This window comes from Pinus tabuliformis, chromosome 4_1 (genome assembly GCF_031772625.1).
Source record: "Pinus tabuliformis cultivar Carrire ecotype Pingquan chromosome 4_1, CPIR1, whole genome shotgun sequence".
NCBI classification, from domain to species: domain Eukaryota; kingdom Viridiplantae; phylum Streptophyta; class Pinopsida; order Pinales; family Pinaceae; genus Pinus; species Pinus tabuliformis.
Window position 1 is genome coordinate 191,613,342 of NC_142303.1, and position 12,720 is coordinate 191,626,061.

Genomic DNA, 12,720 nt, shown 5'->3' on the forward strand with positions numbered 1-12,720 from the left:
AGTTATATAGAAAAGGACAGTGCCATTTGGAGACATGACTGCTCTTTGAGTAGGCTTATAGTTGGCACAGCACAAGCGGATTATATCTGGAAATACATTAACTGATGGAAAATAGTATATGGGCAGATTGGACTCCCATATCCCATAGAGATCAGTTTTGTTCAGGTAACTATTGCTAATTTCACAAATTGTTTAAAGATGGTCTTTGATACCCATTAAGTCTTGTATTTGGAGGTCCCTATCAGCTAAGGGCAACCATTCCAGCTCCTTGTGAGGTGCATTAAGGGGAGCCACATTGAGGGCCACTGGAGCCTGCATTTTTCACTCTTCTGTGATTTTTTAATTTGAAATTTGGGTTTTTACAGCAACAACAGGTAAAATATCAGTTTCTAGGGTTTTCTTAGAGAATTTCGCAGGCCGAGTCCGAGTTGAATTTGGCTTAGTGGGTGAAATTGCAAAGGGAGACAAATTTAGAGGAATTTCTCGGAGAAAATGGGCAGAACAGCGGTTAAAATGTGCAGTTTTTTAAAGGCAGCACGATTTTTAATTGAAATTTGGGTTCACCGAGCAATTTTTGCAGAGAAATTTAAGAAAAACGGGGTTCGGGAATGAAATGTAGGTAAATACATGCTTTATCCAGTGGATTGTGCGATTTGCAGGTGGCGGGCCGAGCTTGAAGACTGGTTTGCAAGTTGGATTTAGCTGGGTGGCGCACTGTGCAGTAAAACAACTATTTTGGTCGAAAATCGCATGAATACGTCGCATAGAACAAACAAACAGAAATGGACAAAAACGACCTTTTCACACCAATTTGACAAAAAAATTGGTTTTGGCGGGTTTTGGCGCGCTTTGGTTGGGTGACATCATCATGACGCAATCTTTGTCGTATAGCGGGGGTACGGAGGCTAACTTGGCAGTGACGTGGTAGGTGACATGGCAGATGATGTGAGGGATGGCGAGAGGGTGACATCAGCAGGGAGGGGGCATAGGCGGTAAGCGGTTTGGCCCCTGCACCGCCTTTTGGCCATGATGATATTGGAGGGGGGGGGGGGGGAGCGATCACACCGGGCGCCTGCCACTTGTCTTTTGTATGGCAGCAATACCGCCCATCCCCCGGACACTATCGTTCGGCATAAAATGGCTTGCGATATGCATGTGGGCCGTCGGATCTACGGGCTATGATCCGACGACTGGCGGCAATCAAAACAGGTGGAGGGCTATGGGGCGGGGTCCCACTGTAATTTTCAACGTTTTGTAATGTTCGGGCAGTGTATTTGAAACTTTGGTTAAATGTTCGGGGGCGGTTATTTATTCAACCAAACGTTGAATAAATCCCAATGTTATTTGCGCGCGCAGGGAAGGGTTGTCCACAAGGTTTCGGATAAACCTTGGACCCCCTTAAAACATTGACATATGGATTTAATTAAGCCCGGGGCGGGATATTAAAGTTTTGGGTTTTTTATGTAGTTTATATATAATAGGGGCGGGGAAACATTATATAGGAGTTATAATATAAAGTTAGTAGGTTAATATGAAAGGTAGGTTTACACAAAGCACTAAGTTTGAAGAGTGACTTAGGCTTGAGGGAAATGAGAAAGGAATCCAAGTCATGAACTTGGAGAACTTAGCAAGAATAGAAGAAAAACATTTTTACACAAGAAATGTGGCTTAGTTCTCTTGAGTAAAACCAAAATTTCACTTGGTCTTTTCTATGAAATGAAGTGAACTAGGAGCACTGAGCAGATCTCAATGTCCTTGAGGGGAAATTAGTAAATTTTCTTGGGGAAATGAGGAGGGAAATAAGTCATGCTTCAACTGTTTTGCAGCCACCTTGCCATGGTACTTGTGAAATCCATGAGATAAATCATTTTTTAAGACAAAATTGTTGACAAACTTGCTTCTGCAACATCAAAACTACCTACCCAGCCTATTTAACCTAACATTTTTTCTTCCTTTTTGCTTGGGCGCATTTGAACTAGCAAACCCTTTCTCTCTTGTTTTCTTTTAACTGCCCTCCTATCTAAGTCTGCCCTTTTTTCTCCCAGGGGCTCAAATTTCACTGTTGAGCACCCTTGCTTCTCTACCTAACTACTGATCTACCAAGCTTGAACTGTTTGGACAAAATTCACTCTCTATCTCTAAACAAGAAATTTAAACATGGACTAGCCAAGATTAAGCTGTTTGGCCATCCATCAAGTGTGGCAGAAGTCATTGATTGCACATATTGAATCTTCTTTGCAAAAAGGAGGATAGTAGTGGCATTTTGGACTAGCACACTTTCTTGGTCTTTTCTTTGGGGTTCATTTTCTTTCTTTTTGACCAATTCATTGTTTTTTGCCCTTTGATTTTTCGTTTAAGGCATACCCTCTTTTCATTTTTTAATTTTTTGATTTTTTGGAAATATGGAACCTTTGCAGCATGGAAAGGATGAACATATTTGGCATTTTAAACAGTCAATCATGAAATATGATACCTATTGGTATAGGAACCTAACTTCACCTTACTTAGAACATTTTGTTTTATCTCAAGTAGAAATGTTTTCTCAAACAGATAGTTCTAAATGTATTAATTTTATAGATAGTCTTGTAAAAAAATCTTTATTTTGGAAGTTATTTTTTGACGGTTCTAAGTCTAACGAGGGAGCAGGAGCAGGATGTGTATTAATCAGTCCAGAGGGAAACAAAACTATTCTAACTTGTAGACTCGAATTCGATTGCACCAATAATACTGCAGAGTACGAGGCTTTAGTCCAAGGATTATACAAAGCAATCGGATTAGATATCAAGTATCTACAAGTCTTCAAAGATTCTGAAATTGTAATCAGACAGGTACGAAATACTATACATTGTCTATCAGGTCATTTAAAGCATTATCAATCTTTAGTACAAGATCTGACTGAACATTTTATAGCATTCAATATTTCATCAATTCCCAGACTCCAGAATGCTAGTGCTGACCTCTTGGCAAACGTAGCTTCTAAGCTCATTCCTTTAGAAGACTATAGCCCTGATAGATTTTCAATCGAATTGATTTTTAGACCCTTGATTCCTGATAACATTACAAATTGGAGAATTTTCAACGATGATCCTGATATTGTAAGCTTCCTCACATCAGAGGGATCTTACACTAATTAGATAATTGATAAAGACCAACATGACAAACAATTGCAACAAGATAGCACTAATAATGTTATGCCAAAATCAGTAGTCAAATTGGAAGACCTATATGATCTGAAAGATCGATTCAAAAGATATACCAATTCAAAACTTCAAAGTTCAACTCTGAACTATGAATTAGTAAATCTAGGAACTGATACCAAGCCACAGAATATCAATCTAGGTCTTGGCCTAGCCCCTGAGGAAAAACTAGCGTATGTTCGTCTCTTGAAACAATACAAAAGTGTCTTTGCCTGGAACTATGATGAACTTAAGACTTACGACACTTCTATCATCCAACATACTATCCCAATGATAAACGATGAAAAACCTATCCAGCAAAAGCTGAGAAAAATCCATCCTAATCTGGAAAACCAGATTAAATCTGAACTCAATAAATTATTGAAAGCCAAAATCATTTTTCCCGTTCGACATTCTAAATGGGTTTCCAATATGGTTCCCGTTAGAAAGAAAAACGGAGACATTAGAATTTGCATTGACTTTCGAAATCTTAACAAAGCCTGCCAAAAGGATAATTTTCCTTTGCCTCCTATGGAGAAAATATTACAGGCATTTGCAGGGTCAGAATTAATGTCTTTCTTGGATGGTTTCTCAAGCTACAACCAAGTTTTGGTTCATCTCGATGATCAATTAAAGACCACGTTCAGAACCAAATGGGGTACTTATGCATATCAAAAGATGCCTTTCAGTCTGATCAACGCTGGCGCCACATTTCAAAGGGCCATGGACATCGCATTTAAGGGATTAGTGAACAAATCAGTAGTAATCTACTTGGATGATATAACTGTATATTCCAAGAAACCAAGTAATCACCTCAGAGATTTAAAACAGGTCTTCCAACGTTGCCAAAGGTATGGAATTTCACTTAACCCGAAAAAGTCTTTTTTCGCATTAAGTGAAGGAAAACTTCTTGGTTTTATAGTGTCAAAATCTGGAATCCATATTGATCCCAACATCATCAAAGAGATTTCTGAAATACCCTTACCTCACAACAAGAAAGCTATGCAATCTTTCCTTGGCCAGATTAATTTTGTAAAGAGATTTGTTCCAGATTTTTCAAGAATCGTATCTCCCATACAAACAATGATTAAAAAGAATTCAATCTTCAAATGGGGCCAAGACAAATATGAAGCATTCTGTCAGGCCAGGGTAACTCCAGCTATTGATGAACGCAAGACAGAACTGATTATTTCACATTAGATAACTATTATTTATATACACAAGAAACGGATCAGTTCATCTTCTAGATGACTGTCCGGCTTCACCTCATCCGTTTCGGATTAGGTGTCAACATTCCCCCCCTTAATCTGAAGGGATGTTGGTGAGTCCAAGCATCGTTCTGAATCTTTCAAGCTTTTCTCTTCCAAGCGCTTTGGTGAAGATGTCTGCAATTTGTTCGTTTGTGGAACAATGACGGAGATGGATTGTTTTGGCCTCAACATGATGTCGGATCAGATGATATTTAGTATTGATGTGCTTAGTACGATCATGGAACTTTGGATTTTTGGCCAACTTTATTGCAGATGTGTTATCAATCATGAGTGGAGTAGATTGTATTTGTTTTACTTGCAAATCTTCAAGAATTTTCCTGAGCCACACAATTTCTTTCGTTGCTTCAGCTGCTGCCACGTATTCTGCTTCTGTTGTGGAATCTGCTGGTACTGATTGTTTGCGTGATCTCCAGGAGACAGCTCCTGATCCAAGACTCATAGCATATCCTGAAGTAGATACCCCAGTTTCTTTGTCTCCATCGAAGTCTGAATCAGAGTATCCAATCAAGTTGAAGTCGTCCACCTGTGTATACTTGATTCCAAGGTCTTGAGTTCCCTTCAAGTACCTTAGAACTCTTTTTGCAGCAGACCAATGTCCCTCACAAGGCTTTTGCATAAACCTGGAGAGGATTCCAACAGCAAATGAAATGTCTGGTCTGGTAGTAGTGAGGTAGATGAGACTTCCTACAAGCTGTCTATACCTTGTTGCATCCTCAAATTCCTTTCCTTCAGTAGATGTGAGCTTCAAGTTTTGTTCCATTGGAGTAGAAAGGGGATTGCACTCTGTCATGCCAAATCTGTATAACAAATCTCCAATGTATTTCTTTTGAGAAAGAAATATGGACTTTGGATGTTGGGTTACTTCAATGCCAAGATAGTAATGAACATAGCCCAAATCAGTCATTTCAAAAAATTTTCCTAATTCTTTCTTTATGGATGCAATATAGCTTTCATTGTTCCCTGTCATTAAAAGATCATCTACATATACCACAAGATATACAACTGTTTTGCCAACTTTCTTGACAAATAAAGTTGCATCATCAAGATCAAAATGTTTGAAGTTGAGTTTCAGAAGATGCTCAGTTAGTTTTTCATACCAGGCTCGTGGTGCTTGTTTGAGGCCATACAAGGACTTCACAAGTTTGCATACTTTGTGTTCATGTCCTTTCACAGCAAATCCTTCAGGCTGGGACATAAAAACATTCTCTTTTAGATCTCCATTCAAGAATGCAGTTTTTACATCCATTTGATGGACTTTCCAACCGTTTTGAGCAGCTAGTGCAAAGAGTGTCCGGATGGTGGCCCATTTTGCTGTGGGAGCAAAAGTTTCCTCATAATCGACCCCTTCCTTCTGTGCAAAACCTTTTGCCACAATCCTAGCTTTGTGCTTGTCAAGTGAGCCATCAGCTTTGTACTTGTTCTTGTAGACCCACTTGCAGCCAATTGGTTTGGTTCCAAATGGAGGATCAACCAGCTTCCAAGTGTCATTCTTTATGAGGGCATCATACTCCTTCTGCATCGCTTCTTTCCATTCATCATGAGAAGCAGCTTCTTTGAAGGAAGTTGGTTCAAAATCTGTAGACAAGTTCAATTCACAATCATAAGTAACATCCATATCAACAGGTGAATTAGAGTTATCTACATCACCTCCATCTTGTCGGTTTGAATTTCTGGTTCCTGTTTTTCCAATTTCATCAGGATGAACACTTTCAAGTGTCTTTGTCAGCCACTTTGGGGGACCTTTCTGAGATGGTCCAGGCTGTTCTGTTGATTGAGTTGGGTCTGAATCAAGATTGAGTCTCCCAATTCTATCAATTACATCACTTAAAGCATCATCCGTTGTTGGAGTGTCATGCAGGGGAGATTGTTCTTCAGAAGGAGATTCCACATGTTGATCTAGTATAGGAATCCCCCCTTCAAGATGTGGAATCTGATTATCAAACTCTTGGAATGATTTCGGTTTTGTGAATCTATCCAAGCGATCAAGTTGCCGCTCAACAACACTATCAGATTTGGATGATTCAAGAAAAATGACATCTCTAGATAAAACAAACTTTTTATTTACTTCATCATAAAGGCGGTATGCTTTAGATGTGTTTGAATACCCCAGGAAGATACACTTACGACTTCTAGCACCAAGTTTGTTTCTATGTACCTTTGGTATTAAAGCATAACAGGTGGAACCAAATATCCTGAGATGTTTTACCGAAGGAACATGTCCATACCACAATTCATAAGGAGTCTTGTTTCTTATAGCACTAGATGGACATCTATTCTTTATATATGCAGCACATAGAACAGCAACAGCCCAAAACATTGTCTTTACATTTTTGAAGAAAAGCATGGATCGTACCATATTCAAAATTGTTCTGTTCATTCTTTCAGCTACACCATTCTGTTGAGGATTATAAGGCACAGTTGTTTGATGTTTAATCCCATGTTGGTGAAGATAGTGTTCAAATTCATTTGATGTATATTCTTTTCCATTATCAGTGCGAATAGACCCAATATGAGATTGTGCATCATTTTCAATCCACTTATGAAAATTCTTGAATGTTTGAAAAGCATCAGATTTGTTCTTCAAAAAATAAACCCAACACATTCTGGTGTAATCATCAATAAATGTCATGATATACTTATTTCCATTTGCAGAAGGAACAGGCATTGGACCACATAAATCTGAATGAATAAGTTCAAGCTTCCTATGTGCTCTTGAATGTGAATCATGAAAAGACTGTTTGCTATGCTTTCCTAGAATGCAAGTATCACATTGTTTATGTTTTCTAGGAATTGTAGGCAAACCAGCAACACCATTTTTCTTCAACAAGCGGAGACTATCATAGTTTAGGTGTCCAAATCTAGCATGCCATAATAAACTTGATGGAAGTGTACCTTCATCATGATGAGAAATATATGAAAAATGATGTGCTTGAGCAGAGGTTCCTTGCAGTTTAAGGAGTCTTTCTTCTTCTATACCCCTCATGACAAGTGAGTGGTCAGATGCCTTTCTTACCTCAAGCTTGCCATCAAACATGTGAATGGAGTGACCTTGCTGGCGGATGTGGACCAGGGACAGCAAGTTTCTCTTCAGCTGTGGGAGATATAGAACATGATCCAGAAGAAAGTCTGGAAGACCAGGTAGTTTAAGCCTGATTGTGCCAAGCCCTGATGGCTTGATTTTTGACTGATCTGCAAAGTATACTGCTCCATCAACATTGTCAGTGAAATCTTCAAAGAAATCTCTCCTATAAGTCATATGACAGGTTGCTCCTGAATCAAGCAACCAGTGATTTTTCGACGAAGTAAGTGAAGCATTAAACAGATCTTCATTTACTCCAATGTTACATTGTGCCTCAATATAGTGAGCGGATTCAGGTGCTTTACCTTTGTCTGTGTCATCAGTTTTACCTTTCTGCTGATTTCTTCTCTGCTCAATCCTCTCCCATGGTAGCTTGCATGTAGAAGCATCATGAGATCCATTTTGTTTGCAGCGAATGCAATGTAAGTCTGCCTTTTCTTCTTGAGGGTGTCTGCCCCCCCTGCCTCTGAAGTATCTTCTTCTTTCTCTTGAATGCATACTGTAACAAAATATCTCTGCCAAAAAACTTCTGTAAACAAAATCCTTCTGAAAAAATATCTCTGCCAAAAACTTCTGTAAAAATATCCTTATATGATTGCCTTATGCATTATATATTTTCCTTCTAACATTCCAACAGTATATATATATCACTGCTCACATATATATATCATTGTTCAACAAAGAAAAAGAAAGCGCTCATATGTATCTTCAACATATATCACTGTTCAATAGAGAAAAAAGAGAGCGTTGTATCTTCAACATATATCACTGTTCAATAGAGAAAAAAGGAAAGCGCTGTATCTTCAACATATATCACTGTTTAAAAAGGGGCGCTCATATACATATCACTTCTCACATGTATATCACTGTTTTAAGAAAAGGGCGCTCATATATCAATGTATATCATTGTTTTAAAAGGAGGGCGCTCATATACATATCACTTGTCACATGTATATCACTGTTTTAAGAAAAGGGCGCTCATATATCAATGTATATCACTGTTTTATCACTGTTTTAAAAAGAGGGCGCTCATATACATATTACTTTTCACACATATATCAATGTATATCACTGTTCTAGCAATAAAAGGGCGCTCACATATATATATATTACATGAAAACGCTTTGGTATCCGCTGCCCAGAGGTGGAACACAGTACTCGGCCTTGTCTTTCACGCCATGGTAGCCGCTGTCCAGAGGTGGAACACAGTACTCGGCCTTGTCTTTCACGCCATGGTAGCCGCTGTCCATATCTACGCCATGGTATCGCTGTTCTTATCACGTCAGTCTTCAAAAAACGCTCATATAATAGCTATCACGTCAGTCCTCAAGTCAGTCTTCAATAAAAATGCGCATATAATAGCTATCACTGTTTTTTTATAACAAAAAATGATAGTCTTCAAACTCAGTTCTTTAAACGCAGTTCAGTCTTTTTATATGGAGCAGCGCGGAGTTCATCTGTTGAAAGTGATTCTCCAGTCACACGACATGTACCATATTCCGCAATATGTTTTTTTTTTACAAGCCTTTTCTTGAACAGCAACCCCGAACGCTTGGAAACCACGGGTTCTTCCGGCGTCGCCCTGGAAATTGCACGAAACAAACTTGGTGCTTGTCAATACACCAAAGGCAGTAAAGCCGAGGCCGTTACAAGCTGCCAGTATTCCTGGAATGCTTGGTCTGTTTCAGAATGAATGGGATGTACAGATGCGTTGGGACTGAGATGTTTCAGGTCAGACCCGGGACAGACCATGTCAGAGCAGGTATGTCAGAGGCAGCGCAGAGAGGGGCAGCGACAGAGGCAGCGTATTCAGGCCAGAGAGCGCAGAGGCAGAGGCAGGAGTTACAGCTAATTTAAGGGACTGGGACCTGAGCTCTGATACCATGTCAGGCCAGGGTAACTCCAGCTATTGATGAACGCAAGACAGAACTGATTATTTCACATTAGATAACTATTATTTATATACACAAGAAACGGATCAGTTCATCTTCTAGATGACTGTCCGGCTTCACCTCATCCGTTTCGGATTAGGTGTCAACACATTCAATCTAATTAAACAAGCGATTGTAAACGCTCCATCTTTAGCAACTCCAAATTTTTCCAATCCTTTCATTCTATATACATTTGCCTCTGATAGATCATATGCAGCGATACTCACTCAAGCAAATCAAGACAAGGTAGAAGCCCCAATTGCCTTTTTTAGTTCAAATCTACAAGGGGCTGAATTAAATTATTCAGATGTTGAGAAACAAACTTATGTTGTTTTCAAAGCGATCAAACATTTCAGACCCTTTCTGCTTAAAACCCATACAAAAATCATAGTATCGTTTCCAGCGGTAAGAAATCTCTTAGTACAGAAAGATGTGGGTGAGAAAAGAGCCATTTGGGTTACTACCTTACAAGAACATGACGCAGAAATTAAACCCGCAAATATTGTAAAAGGTCAAGGCTTTTATAAAATGCTCGCTAGAGCATCGCTCATTTCCGAAATACCATCTACAGAAATACAAACGTATGAGGTAAACCTAAACAATGTTGAATCATTATACGCTAATATCATATTTTATCTAAAGAATGGATACGCCCCTTCAAACCTCAATTATACAAAGAAAAGAACTCTAAGGTTGAAGGCTAAGCAATATTAGCTCGTCAACGATGTACTTTTTTAAGATGAATTATGATTCTGTTCCCCTTAGATGTCTTGAGAAATCTGAAGCTGAAAAGGTGTTGCAGGAACTCCATGATGGACTAGCAGGTGGACATTATGCTGGAGATGCTACCGCACATAAAATCTTGCGTGCAAGGTACTATTGGCCTACACTATTCAAAGACGCACATAGCTACGTAAGGAAATGTCAAGTTTGTCAAACTGCTGCTAGGAGAAAAAAGAAACAATCATTACCTTTGCAACCAGTCAATATTGAGGAACCTTTTGATCAATGGGGATTGGATATAATAGGTGAGATCGTTCCTCACTCTTCTAAATAGCATAGGTATATCCTTACAGCTACATATTATTTTACTAAATGGGTAGAAGCAGTACCTCTCATAATAGCTAATGCCGAATACATCATTGATTTCATAGATCAGTTCATAATCTCCAGGTTTGGTTTACCCTCTGCTTTAATGTTTGATAATGCATCGTATTTTTTTGGCAATGTTATCACTGAATTTGCACTCAAAAGAGGTTTTAAGCTTAAGTATTCTACCAATTATTACCCACAGAGGAATGGATTAGTTGAATCAACGAATAAAAACTTAATCAGAATCATTAAGCGAACCATTGATCAAACTCATAAGAATTGGCACAAATCCTTAATATATGCTCTGTGGGCAGACCGAATAACGCAGAAAGCCTCCATTGGCACTTCTCCCTTTAATTTAGTTTATGGGAAAGAAGTGGTCCTCCCAACTCATCTAGAAATTCCTTCTTTGGCCTTAGTTCAATATATTGACGAAACACCAACTTCTTCCTTACAACTAAGGCAGCTACAAATCCTTAAGCTAGAAGAGCAACGAGAATAAGCTAAAATAACTCATGCTCATCACCAAGCATTAGTAAAAGCTTCTTTTGATTCAAATATGATAAGAAGAAAGGACTTTCAGATTGGAGATCTAGTTTTAAAATGGAATAAGGCTCATGAGGAGAAGGGCAAACATACGAAATTTCAACGAATGTGGCTTGGCCCTTTTCAAATTGCAGAAATCATAGGTCCATCTACTTTTATGTTACAGGATTTAACAGGAAAAAGAGAATCTTTACCTGTTAACGGGCAGATCCTCAAAAAATACTTTCCATAGGAGATCATTCTTCTATTTTTGTAAATTAGTTTTTCTTTTAATTTAATAATAAAACCAGTTGTAAATGGTTACATTTGGAATTCATGAAAAAGACAAGTATTTCTTTTAAGATTTTGTTTTTTCGCTTGTATAAATAGAACTGATTTAGAAAATTGGTCATTATTATTCAAAGATACAGTCAAAGGCTATAAGCCTGAAAATGATACTAGTTTCAACCTTGTAAATTTTGATAAAAAGCGACCTTTAGTTGGAATTTGTTTTATATCAATCAAATGAAAGGTATCAATAACAAAACAAAGATTCTCTGTAGAAAAGCTCTTTCCAAAAACTCTACCATTGTCGTCCAGAGCTATTCTTAAGGAAACAATGACTTCCTCCCCACCTAGGGAATTACGAGCTTCAAAGAATAATCTAGCAATACACTTTGACTTAAAGAATAAGAGGTCTCATCACGAGTCGACTTATCATGATCATAGATATTATAGCTTGCTGACTTTGCCAAAACTGCATACCACAACAGGGCAATGACTCGAGATTATTATAATCAAAAGACAAGGGGTCTCATCATGAGCCAGCTTGTTCAACAAAGTTATAAATCAAGTGAATGGCACTGTCATAATTTTGCTACAAAACCAAGGCATTGTTCTTTAAGGATTAAAAGAAAATAAAAGCAATAAGTGTGGATATGGATCTCCCTTTGAAAATCGTACATTTCTCCAAGTAGGATACAGGATCATTGTTGGGTAACAGGTAACCCTGTCGAGGCTATAAACGCCTGCTGGCAGTAGAGGCTCTACCTATGACAAATGAGCATATTTAAAACTGATTTACAGAGAAGCCTTTGTTTTTATCTCTATAAACTAAGTAGAGACTGATGTAGATACAATGACCAACTCTAGGAAGTAAATAACCAAAGTTAACATAGAAGAAACAAACTATCATTGACAGCATGGTGTACTTTATCTTTCTATAATAAAGTTTGATTTTGTGAAAAAAAAAATTGTTTTGGAAGTTTAGAAAATTCCAAAGAAAAACAGAGATAACTGGTTCTTCCAAGTGAATCGCCAATTGTTGTGGCCAGCAACAACCCCCCTTCTTATTTAGTTTTATCATTAATACTAATAAGTGGGGACCCTTATAAAAAAAAAAATTTAGTGCTTATATTCCCTTTTTTGGATAAAACTTACTATCATAAACTTAGGAGAATTCCCAAAAAACCAAAAAACACTTAAGTTTATGATAAAGTTTGAATAAAACCACTCTCTCAATAAAGAGTGTCGCATCGCAAAAAGGTAATGGATGCCTTCCTACAAGCGGAATCTTAAAATTGCGAAATCGCGATGCGAAATCACGCATCAAAAGACCCTCATCGCATCGCATGTCTCAAATATAA